At 40.8% G+C, this 14487-nt stretch overlaps 1 protein-coding gene across 7 annotated transcripts in view; it reads left to right on the forward strand.

Moving 5' to 3' along the window:
* The first annotated feature begins 203 nt into the window (after window positions 1–203).
* EYA4 (EYA transcriptional coactivator and phosphatase 4) overlaps window positions 204–14487 on the forward strand; it is a 254962-nt gene continuing 240678 nt past the window's right edge. For 2 of the 7 annotated variants that reach the window (XM_036024740.1, XM_036024744.1), the window contains exon 1: window positions 211–641. The gene's annotated coding sequence lies outside the window, so the exon portion shown is untranslated. Of the gene's footprint in view, window positions 642–14487 lie in introns of all 7 variants that reach the window. The other 5 variants (XM_036024743.1, XM_036024745.1, XM_036024746.1 and 2 more) reach the window with 4 other exon arrangements.

The following is a 14487-nucleotide window of genomic DNA, read 5'->3' on the forward strand; positions in this document are numbered from 1 at the left end:
GCGAGCGGTTCCTCACGCAGGACCGCAAACGATGACAACAGACAGTCGTCACTCGAGGTCGAATAAAAAAGGGACAGTTCTCCGCGATCAGCCACCCCTTGCTGCCTGCCTCCAGGCCTCGGGCAGCCTCCAGTGGCCGCGGACGCCGCCGCTGGCGTCCCCCGCCCCCATCCCCGCGCGCAAGTGCGAGGCTGCCCGCGGCGCGGCGCACGCTTTGCTACTTTCGGCTTCCGCGCAAAACTTCCAGCCTGTCCATGTGAGGTTGTCGCTCCCCTTTCAGAGGGGGATAGAACTTTGGGAAACGCTGGCGAGTGACGACTGTGGTGGCCGGGCGCGCTCTCTCTTTTTCTTTTCTACTTTTGCTCCCCTGTCGTCAGTCCAGAGTTTGGGCTCCTCTTCTTTCCTCCTCCCCCTCGGAGCCGGCTTGTCCCCCCGCCCCGTTTCTCCCCCACTTGTGTACGCTACTTGTTGGTGGGGGTGGGGGGTGACCGAAGGGGATGTCCTGTTTTCACCAGAGGCACAGCGCGAAGGGGAAACTTCGACACTGGAAAGAACGAGAATAAATACCTAAACACGGACGCACGGATCCGCTGCTGGGACACTTGAACTTCAGGATCCTGAGGCTGTTGGACCGACAAGAGGTGAGAGCCCCTTCTTCCGACCCCTGTCCTGGGGCTGGCCCTCGGGGATTTAGGTTGAAGGGGCCAGTAAACTCCACCCGGGAAAGTGCGCCAAGAGCTGGGGACGGAAGGTGAGCCGAGGGACAGTGTAAGCGCCCGGGTCCCCGAGGAAGCTCGGAGGCGGAGTGCCGCACCCCAGGGGGCCCGGGCCGCTAGGACTGCAGTGCTGTTCGTGCAGGAGTTTGCCCCCGCGCCCAAAGGTCCCCGCTGATTGTTCGTACGGCTTTCGGGGCTGCGTTGGAGCCGGCTATGCGCCGCTCCCTGATTGCACTGTGCCCCTGCGTCCCAGAGACGCGCGTCCCAGGGTCTCCCTTCCATCCTTCCATTGACATTTACTACTTTGTGATAAACCCCGAAATGAGCCTGGCTCAAAGATGCCCATCCGGGTCCCGGGGAAGGCCCGGGGCGCCTGGGGTTTTCACGGTGCAGGGTGCGTGTGTACGGTCAGTGCCTGTGCTCTAATCTCCAGGCACGAACCGGCCTTTTAAACTGCGGCCATCCCACGCTAATCGTTTTTTTGTGGCGTGGTCCGAACGTCTGCAGTTTGCCAGGGTCCGTGAAATTAGAGGCGCCTTGTCAGAGGAGTCGCGTTCATTGGCTCGGGACTCGAATGCCATGGAGGGATTATAACTTCTCCGAACGAAGGGACCTGGCTCGGGGAGCAGGTTTTCTCCGGTTTCCAAGCCTTCTGGTTCGGGGCGGCTGTGGGACTGGACACGGCTCGCTGTTTCTGTACGGTTAAGCGGGATTTGGAAGTAGACCGTGTGCGTGCTTGTTTTATTTTGAGCCACACAGCAGCCAGAACTTTCGTTTAGTAGCACTTTAAAGACATTTCTTTCTTTGTATACGTTATTCAGAACAGCTTGGAGCTATTAGGGAATTTTCCGACCGAGTCTCTTGGCAGAGTGGTGGCGAAACTGGAGGGCGCAGTTTAATTTTTGTCATCTTTTCCCTGGTCGGGGTGGCGGTGTCTCCCTTCACCGCCACCTCTCTGCCCCCTTCCTGGAAGGTTGGGGGGTTTGTTCCTCGGGTGAGTGTGTGTGTGTAGGGGGGAGGGGAGGCTGATGGGTGTTGTTTGGAGACGGGCTTGTCTCCCCTGTCTCCTGCGCTCCCGAGCGGGCAGTCATTCATGCATCTTAACCTGAAGGTGGTGGAGGAAGGTGCGAGTCCCTCGGCCTTTCTGCCAAAGTGCAGGAGAGCAACGCGGAGTGTGTTTTGGTTTCAGAGCAGCTCCACGTGCAGCACCTCCGTGAGTGTGTGTGTGTGTGTGTGTTGTGTACTTGATCTGTGAGGAGGTAACAGGAGTCTCGTGTTCAAACCCAGTGGGCTGTTGGCCATTAATTTGCTTTCCTGGCTGTCATTACAGACACTTCCAAAATCTGATACCTAGGAGAACCAACAGGTTAGGTTTCACATTAAGAGCTCATACTTAACAGTTTTCTTTCTCCCTTACCCCTTTTGGCTTGGCACCCTGGGATCAGCGTAACTCACGGAGCGAAACATATCTTCTCGAATATGGTGGCATTTTGCTCTTCTTTTCATCAGCAGCCACTTTTTGCACCCTCAGGCGCTTGTCGGTTTCGGTGCGTGCTCCTGCGGGACTTAGGTGGGGAGTCTCAGGAGCGTTTAACAACCGCCGGCTCGCCGTCAACGGTTTCTGAAGTTTCATTTACACATTCGTGACTGACAGTATTGCAAGTTGACGACGTTGAGTTTTTTTTTTCTTTGTTGGGCTTTTTATTTTTAAAAACCTCCTCGGGACAAGGATTATATTTGATAGCCTTTTCAGCATAGAACTTCTTAAGCAGAAACATTGTTTGTCGTTGTTTTTTTTTTTTTTTCTTTTACAATATTTCTGGCTAGCCTGTATAGCCCAAGAGCCAAAAGCTAGGAAGGGTGACCGGAAGAGAATCCTAAAACAAAGTGCTTGATGCATGGGATGATGCGTTTTAGGAGACTGCTTTCAAAGGCATTTGTGTATTTTTAAAAAATAACAGTATCACAAGAAATAAGTAGCAGTAGTAACAAGAGACAAACTGTTTTGTGTGGGGCTAGACTGCCAGAGTCTAGTTTTTATGGCCACAGTACCAAATGCAGATACAAGTATATCCATTTTTATTGTTATTATAAACCATAAAAATAGTTTGTTCCACCTGATTAAAAGTTGTGAGTCATTCAGAGTTAAACCAATTTTCAGAAATGACTGTACAAGAAAGTTAAAAACTTTAACAGTTACAGCTTTAAAAGTTACATAATTAGATTATCTGGAAACTGTTCCTTTTTTTCCTGATTATTATGGCTGTAGCCTTGTCTTTCATAGCAATTGAAGGTCTAAAATCAATATCGTTTTCAAAAGCCTGTTTTCCTTTGTCAATTTCCTGCAAATAGTATGCTTCAACATTTTAAGGCCATCATAATTAGTGGTTTGACAAGCAACTGAAATTAAAAAATTACTTGATCATTTTTATTAATTAGTAAGTATTTTATTGGATGTTAGAAACTTAATATCTATTTTATACAAAATGAAAAGTTTTATGTATATGTACATATTCATAGTTAATATTTATTTAGGTAATATGTTCTTTAAAAAACTAAAGAACCCAAGGTTTATATAAAAATAAATTGGTTCAAGAACAATTATTACTCATTTAAAAATACAGATCATGCATTCTGGAGATTTGTAGAACTAGCTGAAACAAAATTGGCTGCATAAAAGTTTCTTTTTTGAGGGGAGACTGGCAGATGAGTAGTTTGTCATTTTGCTATACATTTTTTCTTTTAAAATACCTCTTTGAGTTAAAAAAGAAAAAGAAAGGAACAGTCCTTCATTTCTAAGAGTTTCCTTTTTATTTGCATTGTGATTTGGGGTGTAAATAAATTGTACATAGCCACGGAAATAGAGTGTCCAGTTTCATGTTTTCAATCTCTGTTGCAGGCTCTAAATGACTGATGCCATGTCTAAAAATATATTTGTGTGGCTTGGTATTTCATTTTTTTTAAATTTATGCACTGGAATTGAACTATCTAGAATTTTTAGAAAAGCAGAATGGTAGAAAAATGTAACTATTGTTGTGAAAATTAGGAGGTTAGAAAGTTCACATTCTACCTCTCAAATAATAAAATTAAACATATTTCACCCAATGGAACTTTATATGCAGAATTCAAGAAGAGGGGAGATAATCCTTTTCAAGACTTAGTGAAGTATTAAGTAATTTAGGAGTGCAAGTATTATGTTTTTCATTATCTTTTTTTTCTATTAGGTTAAATTCAGGAACACTGAACATTCAGTAAAAACAGGCCCCCTTTTATAAGGAGTTTATTCACCATAGTTCTGTATTGCAGCTGCTGATCATATTTCATGGAGCTGTTAAAGCACTTAAAAACTAAAATTAGGTACTGTCTGGTTGTAAATATTTCAGATCACTCATTTAAAAAACAAACAGAAAAGCATGCTATCAAAACTAGAAGAGCCCTCTCACTGAAGAGCTGAACAATCCTCTATCAAACCCCTTGTTATTTTTTCACTGAGAACATAATCATGATAGTTTCTTCTACAAACGGATATTATTCTTGCATATTCCAAACTCTTATAATGTGTCTCCCTGTGGAGTATCTTAAACTAACTGTATTCAGAAATACAGTTGGGGGATTTTATTACAATGGTTACTAGGTGAATGAAATCAACACCCAGGAGGAATGGGATGAGGTTGCTGTGTACCTGCTTCTCTTGTGAATTTTTTCCCTTGAACTAAGAAATAACATGCTCTTTAAGGCATTTGTTCTAGAAGTGTGTGAGATGCAATGTGTCTTTAATTGCAGTGTGTGTAATACTGCATTTTGCAGTTAGATGTGTTTTAATGTAGACAACACTGAATATTCGTTAAATTGTCCATGGAGCCAAACTTAGTGTCATTTAGCTTGAACTTGAGTGGAAGAAAATAAACAACAGTCACATATTCAAATGCAGGACAAGCCACTTCAGTTGCTTTTGAGTTCGAAGACTTGGTAAACATTACTGTCACCTAATATTACTTGTGGAACTTCACATTAATAAATGCCTCTGTGATACACCGTATTGCTCTTGAAAGTTTGTGGTTCTTATCGTGTCCCCATCCATGTTTTTACTGGTAGAGAGGTAATGAAAATGAACACCACTATTCCTAGTTCCTTAACTCCCTTTTCCTTTTTCAAAAGCAGAGATGAAACAGATTAATTTAAAACTAGAACCATTTTAAGTTATCAAAAACACATTTGTATGGTGGTTTAAAACAGTTTCAGAGACGCTCCTCTGAGTCTCACTGTAACCTTTTCTGTCATTGAAAGGTGCTAATTGATCTTAGGGCACTGACATAATAGTATAGTTTGATATTTGAAACCTTTCAACATTGGTCTGGCCCTTTCCTCATCCAGAGATTTTAGTACATGGCTGATGAAGAAAAAGGCCATACTAAAGTACCAGGAATTCTAAATTTTTCCCCATATGAAACATTTTAATACAACACAGTCACATTTCAGAGCTTTTTTAATGTAGAGTGGTATATTTATTTTAATGTGTTTGTGGGCCCTGAGAAAAAGACGTATTATCATGCTAGGGTTTTTTAATACTATTTTTCACAGGTATAATTTTTTTTAGATTGAAATTTTTAGGTAAACTCTAAATTGCTGGGATCATATTGGAATATTTTCAAAGTGAAGTTTTATTGGACAAATACAGAATAGCCATCTTGAAATTTCATATCTGAAGTATATTTTCTTGCATACATTTATATCTTAAAGTGTATTTTATAATAAAAATCACCAGTTAGGTTTTGTATAGTTGAATTTTTCTAAGTAACCATCCTCGTCATCATCGGTCTTTATCATCAGCATAATATCACAGCTGACACTTACTGAAGAAGTACTTTATGCAAAACACTTTATTTTTGTGGGTTAGCTATTTTTAATCTTCTTAACTGTGCCACAAAGTAGATACTGTCATTATTCCCATTTAACAGATGAGGAAACTGAGACCCAGACAGGCAGTGGAATGGAGCCAGGACCCGAGCTCCGCAGTGTGCCCCCAGACCTCCTGTCCGTAGGCAGTGTGCTGGGCAGCTGCTCCCAGCAGTCAGATATGAGATCGTTGTAGGTGGTACTCAAGCACACATTTTGTTTTTGTATTATTAGTTATGTATTTATTTCTAAGAATATTAGAATAATATGTTAGATTGCATTTTAAGCCTATATGTTTATGGGTAATATTTAAGACAAGGCCAAAAATGTATTGAAGTAAAAATAATTTTGAAAAGCACCTATTTAAAGAAGCATATTAAATAACAGTGAACAAGTGCTTGGCTGAAATAGCCCAAATCATGAAGGTTGGTGGCAAATGACTAGTTTGAAGAAACTGCTACTCTGCAATGTCCCCAAATGTCAAGAACTTATGACTGGGTCTTTTTAATAGTTAACTTACATGGAGAATTTTTCTTTTGCTTTTCAAGCCTCGTGCATTGGTTAGAGGTATCGATTTTACAGGGTACGTTTTGTTTCCCTGTTTCTTATTTTAAGCCTGAATGCTGGTTATGATTTTCACATCTACACATTTATGTCAAACCGAGAAATAAGGACTGCATTAGGAATTACTAGAGGCAAGTTTAAATTATAATATGCCATCCATATTTTGGAAGTGTTTTCAACTTACACAGATATCAGACTTTGCATTTTTAAGGTGTTCTCTAGGTGAACACTACTTTATCGCTCTTATTAATCTGTTTTATAACTTTATTTTTTTTCCCTGAAGTAGTGGTCTTTATTTTTTACTGATTTATTTAGCCACAGACCCTTTTATTCAAGTGTGAACCAACTCTGTGCTCACTAGAGAAATGTCCACTGCTTTGGACATGTCCATTGGCAATAGCCACTGCTCAGGATGTGGGTGGCCTGTGAATCGCTCACCAACGGTGCCTTCCGATCATTGTGGCCTCCCAAAGTCTCTGTGAGGGTCTTCCAGTGTGTGAGGATCCCGGGAAACACGAACACGTCTTCTGACGAAAGGGAACGGATCAAGGTACCTGCTCCAGCATGTCAGAGTGGCCACCACCAAAACAAAACAAAACAAAATTAAACTAAACTAAAATTAAACAGAAACAAAACAGAACAACAAAAAATAACTCTCAAATGCCACAGAATACCTCTGGGGTGATTACATATCACAAGGTATGTCTGTCCATCTTACTGTAACTTAAATATTCTTACTAACCAATCTGTGACTTTACTTCAGTTTAGTACTGAGAAAATAAAAGTAGTTAAAATGTTTCCCACATAGAGGAACAGGTCTGAGGGAGGCATAGAGAAAGTGTGCATGCAAAGATTTGTTATTGGAGCCTCTTTATTCTTTTAAATACATTGTGAAGAAACACCAGCAGTGGCACGAATTGGACTGAACTTAAATTTTCCTGTAAATTATTGCTACTTTTACTGTTATTTTCCTCCTTTCTTTTTAAAATGAAAGTGATGTTTTTTGTGAAAGAGCACAATCAAATCATCAAAACTTACATTTGTATGCCACTAAGTTTAATTCTACTCACAAAAGCAATAGCATTAAATTTGAAATTCTGTCCTTAATTAAGTAGGTGTACTACACACTGGGAGAGCAAGGCCATACCTGCAGTTCACAGGCCTCTGCATGCACCCAGTGGAGTGACCCATTCATTCCATTTCACCTCCGGCTCCCTAATGCTAAAGGATTGGAAAGCACCTGAATCTTCTAAGAGGTTGAATATTTTTACCTTATTGTGTCCATTATGTTGTAAGTAATGATGTCTAAGGGAGTCAACAGGTTTTTGAATTTGCTAATTCTTTTGATAAAAGTTACATATTTTTATGTAAATGTATATGCATGTATGATTATGACTAGCAATTCTAGCTAAATTTAATTATGAGAGGGTGAGCCATGTTCAAATTTCCTTTTGCAGGTTTTCAGTAACCTCAAACTGTGCTTCTGGTAGGTCATTTAAGAATGCAAACCTCAATGAGTATGTGAAGAACATCATTTCCAAAATGTCTTATATGAACTTTCAGGTGTTCAGATGGTACTACTGTTTTATTTTTCTTAGTTGATCCAAGAAGATTTTAAATTTAGGTCTTTTTTTTTTTTCTTAATTGTTGACTCTGGTTTTCACAGGCTTCACTCTAGAAAATACCTAGCCAAGTTATGGGTACATGTAAATGCTGTAAAAATGCCTTTTCATTATCAGCATTGTTGAAGGCAGGCAGAAATTAGAGTGAGACGAATAGGGTTTCTACCCTGTAAAATTTTCAAAGACTTTAGGTTTTTTAGTCTCCTATTATAATAAATTTTAATTTTTCTTGGCATATACCATTTCTAAGGCAGGGTTAGTATAGTGAGTTAACTAGGGTAACCAGGATCACAGATTTAATCCTCAAATTATCACGTTAGCTTTAGGTAGACAATTGTCCTACATACAGTTGGTCATTTTGTCTTTGTCATAAAAAGTATAGTTATGATACCTTGACTGCCTCTTTTGGGGGACCATTCTGGACTCTGCTGGATCTGTCTCTAGGCTCTCCTCCCCACCCCTGGGATGTTCACCCACATTTGTTCACGATTTTAATCAGGTCCTTCCTTGCTTTAAAATTCTTTAAAAACTTCTCTATGTCTATAGGATAAATTCCAAAATTCTCAGCAGGGAGCAAAGGGAACTTCATGCTGAGAACTTTGTTCCGGTGGCCATTCTCATCTCTTCCCATCTACTCCCAAGAAATCTATTCTCTAGCTGTATGGAGTACCGCACTTCTCAAATATGTCCTGGCCACTTCCATTTCATTTCTCTGTGCCTGTCATTCTTTCTTTCTGGAAGACATCTCTCCCGTGCCCCGAAACATCCGTTCCTACTTTTTTTAAATCAAGACTCAAGATGCAAAGTGTTACCTTGTCTGGTAAGTTCCTCTGAACTCCAGAGGCTGAATCAGGTATTTCTGTTCTCTTTACTGCCAAAGCTCACGGTTTCTACCTTTCGCATAGCATTTGTCACATTTACATGTAACAGGTTACACAAGTTTAAATCTCATTCTAGACTGAGAATTTACTAAAGTGATTACTAACATTTGTCATCTCAATATCGCCAGTAAGTAGGGGTCAGTACATTCCTGTTGAGTGAATGCCGTTGACCCTGAGAAAGAAGATACTAGGAAGGGCTCCTGTGGCTAACTGGGATCAGATTTAAATGTGGAGTCTAGAAGCTGTTTTTCCTAAACAGGGGCCTCTCACACAAGCTGCTCTTCACAGAGAAGCCTGCACCAAGTTGCCTGCCTCCTGCATTGAACTGCCTGCCTGCATTGTGTTTTTGCCCTCTGCCAGCCCTTATAAAGGAGTTAGTTCCTGGAATTGTATTCCAGCTAATAGGACTGAGACCTTCCCTGCCCAATCAGAGCCATATACGTACTCTCATATATTCTCTTTACCATATTTATTGACCAATCAAAGTGCTTCATCCTCACCAATCAGGACAGTGCTTTTTGGACAAATCAAACTATGAGGATTTGGAGTCCTCATTTGTAGGAGGAAGGACCAACCAGGGACCAGTGGTAGTTACTTCTGAAAGTCAGCCCCACTCTGGTTCTGAGAGAACACTTTCCCTTTCCAATAAGTACTGAAGACTGATTCCCTATCCCCACCCCTCCATCCGGAAAACTGTAACATACAGAAGATGTCTCACTGGAGAAGAGCAGTGCTGTCTAATTTCCAGAGGGGCCTAGCCTCACGGCCACCTCAGAGCAGGGCTGTCCCACAGTCATGCTCTTTCATGATCGAGATGCTCCACAGTTGTGCTGTATCACAACTGAGCTCTATGCACTGAATTAACTTCCCCCCTTCACTGCACCCCACATTGGAGATTCCTGTTGGCATTGAATTGGCACCAATGACCTTGGTTGACAATGCATAAAGGAAATGAGCATGAGAGCAATGGTGGTGACACTGGACATTGGTCTGCGATGAGATTGGGAACAGTGCGAACAGCTGTTGAATTGAGGCAGGACAGCCTTAAGAGCAACCTCAGGTGGTTTTGGTATTAACACTGTAGAATTGTAGCTCTGAATTCATTCAGGCCCAACTTATATGTATGTGTGAATCGATGTTGAAATGTATTTATTTACCACATCACTGTTAGGAAGCCACTCACCTAGAAGATAAGCCACAGGTCCTGACAGTTTCTGGAGATAGGAGTATTTTGTAGCACTTGAAATCTGAAGATCCCATTTCTTTTTATAGCACAGTGGTCAAGTACAACGAACATGGAGCCAGGCTGCTTGGGTTGGAGCCCCAGCTCGGACACTAACAACTCTGCAATGATAAGCATATTACTTGAACTGATTTTGCTTCAGTTTTCTCATGTGTAATAGAAGATCCTTCATGGGGTTCTTATTTGAATTCAAAATGTGAATGAATATATGTAAGCATTTAGAATAATGTCTGATATGAGTTTTAGCTATTATGATTGTATGCCTTCTACTACATATGTGGTGAACAGCTCCACATTGTTTTATCTGGCCTGGCACCTTGTTTCTACCTGGTAGCAACACCGAGCTCTCACTTATCTGTTAAGGAGTAGTTACATTTATACAGTCCTAAAATTATGTTCTGCCCTTGGAAGGCAACCAAGAGGCTGATGTGGCCCCTGGTGAAAATGAGTTTGACACTGGTGCTCTATTAGATTACCCAACATTTTCCAGAGATTCTTAGAACTGAAAGTCCTTCTGGGGACATAGACTGAGGACCATAAGTTGAGTCCCCAGTGTTCCAAGGACAAATTTGGCATTCTAGGGTGATCTCGGCAAATCTGAAGCTGTGTTTGGAGCCCTACGAGAAGACATTAGAGATGTGCAAAACTCAGCTTTGGCCCTTTGTGTTGCATGATTTTTCTTGTAACAAACACTTCCATATACAGTAATCTACAATTTTTAAGATTTTGATCTATGTAGTTCATTAACTACCCTACACAATTATAAGAACATTCTATAATGGTGCTCTGATTTTATAGCCAATATTGATGTTTCCTCAGTTGTTTTTTTCAGCCTGAAGGTACCAGTGATGAGAATTTGTATAATTTTTCAGTGGGCAATGGGGTGGATGAACTAAGTATAAGCTTTTAAAAGATAACTTTCAATATTGCTGTGATTTTTGTGTTTGCAGAGAGAATGAGAGGTTACTAGCAGCTCTGTTTCTAGAACTTGTCACTGGTCCTTGGACTCAGATGCAATGTCTCTTTGATAGAGTGTGGCTGAGGGAGGAAGGGAAATTAAGATGTTAATTATCAAGGCCCCATTTTTACTGCCTATCTGGAATTGCTGCCAGGTGCATCTGTGAAGAATATAGGCTACTAATACTGATGTTTGCCCGCATCCTCGATGTATGTAGGCCGGGGTGTCAAACAACTCGGGTGTCTGACACTTTGAGCTGGATATGTCTTAGCTGGGTGTGCATGGCTGTCCTGTGGTTGCAGGGTATGTAGTGGCATCCCTAGTCTCTGCCCACTAGATGCCAGTAACACCTTCCCCCGAGCAATGACAGTCTCTCCAGACACTGCCAGCTGTCCCGTGGAAACAAAATTGCCCCCAGTTGAGAGCCCATAACCAAGCTAGACCTTAACATCACTTGATACTGTCGAAAGATTCCTGGGGATCTGCGTGAGAGGATTGTTCCATTTCCAGTCAAGTGTAGAGAATCATATCTTTGTCCAAAGTTTAAACACAGGGTCAAACAACTCTCATTGGCCTGTGTTGGTAGGTTAACTTTACACAGAGGGAATTTACAGATAAATTTTACACAGATGATTATCTTCAGTATATTTTCCTTTTCAGGAAATAGTATGCAAGTGGACGGAGAAGAATATCTGGGAAAGTATGCAGGAAGTAGATTTGAATCAATTATATGTGTATTCTTTCTATTATTTTTACTGTTACTTGTTAGTAAATGCTTTTGGATCATTTTTAGTAATGACAATTATTTGTCCTTTTCAATAGGTAAGTATTCAGTAATAAGAAGTTATATTTTATTCAGTTTGTAGTGTCAGGAAGAGTCAAGTTACCTATAATCACAACTGCTTAGGACTAAAATACTTAATGAATTAATCGTTTGTTCATTGAGAAATTTTTAAATGAAGCATGGCTTAGCTTTTGGTTCATACAACCATTTCAGGGTCTTGTATTTAATAACAGTGGTGCAATCTGGAAAGTTGACCAATCAGTAAAGATGACAAATTCTTTGGTGAATTATCAAATCCAAACTTACATGATAATTCTATACATTTAATCTCGACACACACATTTTATCTGTGAGTTGGTGTGCAGTTGACTGTGCGTAAAGGATGGCTGCGGTCTGAGTGCCACCCCGGCCCTCTGCCTTGTGTAGCTATGTATGAATTATGTTTCAGAAGTTACTGAAAGGAACAGAGTTTGAACATACAATGCTAACATAAAATAAGAGAGGGCAACTTTGCTTACAAGAATTTCAGGTTGAATGTGACAATTATTTTGAAATATGAAACAATATTATAAATATATGATTAGATTAATATCCATATGAAGCCTAAATGGTAGAGCATTTCTTTTTAAATCCCACTAGTAATTGCAAAGATACTGAAATTCCACACATATGCATTGTCTGCTTTAGTGGCTTTACTTTAATTGTAGTAAGTGGGTAATCATGTTACCTGGAAGCAGTCAGATTGACCCAAGACTTCACATCATTTTCCAATTGCTGCTGAAGCAAGCAGGGCAGATGTGCTTGAAAACAGACCATCTGTCTCTGTCTCTTACCTCTCTTTTGATTCATGTTTTAATTTTTGAAATGTACTCTTAAGGGGGCAGAGTGGTTGCACATATAGCATATTGTATGTGACCAAAATGTCTTTCTGTTTTCTAAGAAGAGAAGGATCTAGCACAGCTAGTTGTTAGCAGAAAGATGAAGTGGGTGCTGGGCAACCCAATGACAGATAGGGGTCATTCCAGGAGACTTAGGGAGGGGCTTGTAAGTCAGGGGTTTAAATTGTAAGTTTGCAGACAGTGGAGGAGAGTTCTGTTCCATGCATTGACAGGCAGTATAGAGAATGCCTAGCAAACCTCAAGTCCACCCAGGCACTTTATGCTTGACGTTGAACAGGAAATCTGGTAGCCCTTCAGTCATTGGAGAATAGCCAGCAAACCAGAGGTCCTGTTTTTCCAAATGAACACTTCTTGGGATCGTAAATCAGAGACCCCCTTCTTCCCCAAGAGAATTCAAGTCACATGTCTACTTTCTCAAGTTGATTCTTTGTACTGTGGATCCTCATGTAAGACTTACCTATTTTTTAAATGAACACTCTATGGCATTAAATACAATTAGACACTTCCTTTCTTCTCCCTGGGATGGTCTCACCAAGCCCTGCACGGCCCCAACTTTCTTAACTTACTTGCCTCTTATTCTTTTGCTCCCTACCTGGACAAAAAAAAATCTGCTCATCTTTCAAGGCTTAGTTCAAATGTCACCTCCTCTGGGAAGCCTTCCCTAAGGCTCAAGAAGAAATCATTCTTTCCTCTCTGTAATACCATAGCACCCTGTTTTGGCTATTACTATAACAGCACATTGTTCCGGGGCTATTTATATGTGAGTCTGACTTCTGGAGAGAGTCTGAAGTCACTGAGGGGAGAGCTCATTTCTTCCCTACTCTGTAGCCCCAGTGCCTGCACATACTGGTAGAATTTGGTAACTGTGCTATTCATCCGTTTCTTCAAAGGACACACATCCAAAGACAGATAAGTACAAAAAAGGAGCCCTGTTTCTATTCTGAAAATTGATTCTCTTTGCTTATGGTCATGGAAGCAAATTTATTAGTTTCCGTTCTAACTTATTTATGGCTTCATTTGTACCAGTGTTACTGATTTTCTGGCAGAAGAAAAGATACATCCAGCATGAATGAGTATTTTGAATAAACTGAAATTGAGACAGATTCTAGTTGAGGTCTATGTTTTTCCTGCTTCCAGTTTTCTTCAGAAACAAATTTTGACCTGTTTGGTTGATTTCTACTGAGATAAGTTTCATGTTATTTTGAAGAATTTTTAACCCACAGAATTAAGGATTCCATCTGGGAGGAAGCATGTTCTGTATTTTTCAATCAGTGTTTCAAACTATGGAGACCAAAAATCCTAGATGTGTGTGTTAAAAGTATATGTGGCTTTTTGGTGAGAGAAATTAGGTCTTTTTCCAGGCACAATTGAGGATGGAAAAAGTTTTGTTTAGTTTCTAGTGGTTTGTTTTTAGGCATTTTCCACAAAAAGATGAGCAAGACCCTTCAAAACCACTAACTTGCATATTTAGGGGGAAAGAAATCCCTCCCATGTCCAAAAATAACATTAAATTAAAATTATTGTTTCCAATAGTTTTAAAAACGGTGGTTTTATTTCCTTGTGTGAGTCATTTCTGAACGCAGTACAAGATTTCATACATCATGATGAAGCGTATTCGCTCTGTATTTTAGTAGGTCATATTGTTTATCGAAGAATCAGATCCGAAGAGGATGTGAGCCTCACTCTGCACTCTGCAGGTAGATACTGACGCGGAGACATTAGGCGATTTATTCAGAAGGGAGCTGAAAAGAGAACTGCCGCCAGAGGCGCCCTAGGTGCTCTGGGCTCTGCATCTTGCTCTTGTTTTTCTTTGTTCACGTCTGACCAGGAGGTGCAGGTCCTGGAACCAGACTGCCTTTGCGGTGTCCCAGCCCTGCCCACTCCTCACATCAGTGTGTGACCTTGGGGAAGTTATTTACTGACC

The sequence above is a fragment of the Phyllostomus discolor genome, chromosome 4 (genome assembly GCF_004126475.2).
Source record: "Phyllostomus discolor isolate MPI-MPIP mPhyDis1 chromosome 4, mPhyDis1.pri.v3, whole genome shotgun sequence".
NCBI lineage: Eukaryota > Metazoa > Chordata > Mammalia > Chiroptera > Phyllostomidae > Phyllostomus > Phyllostomus discolor.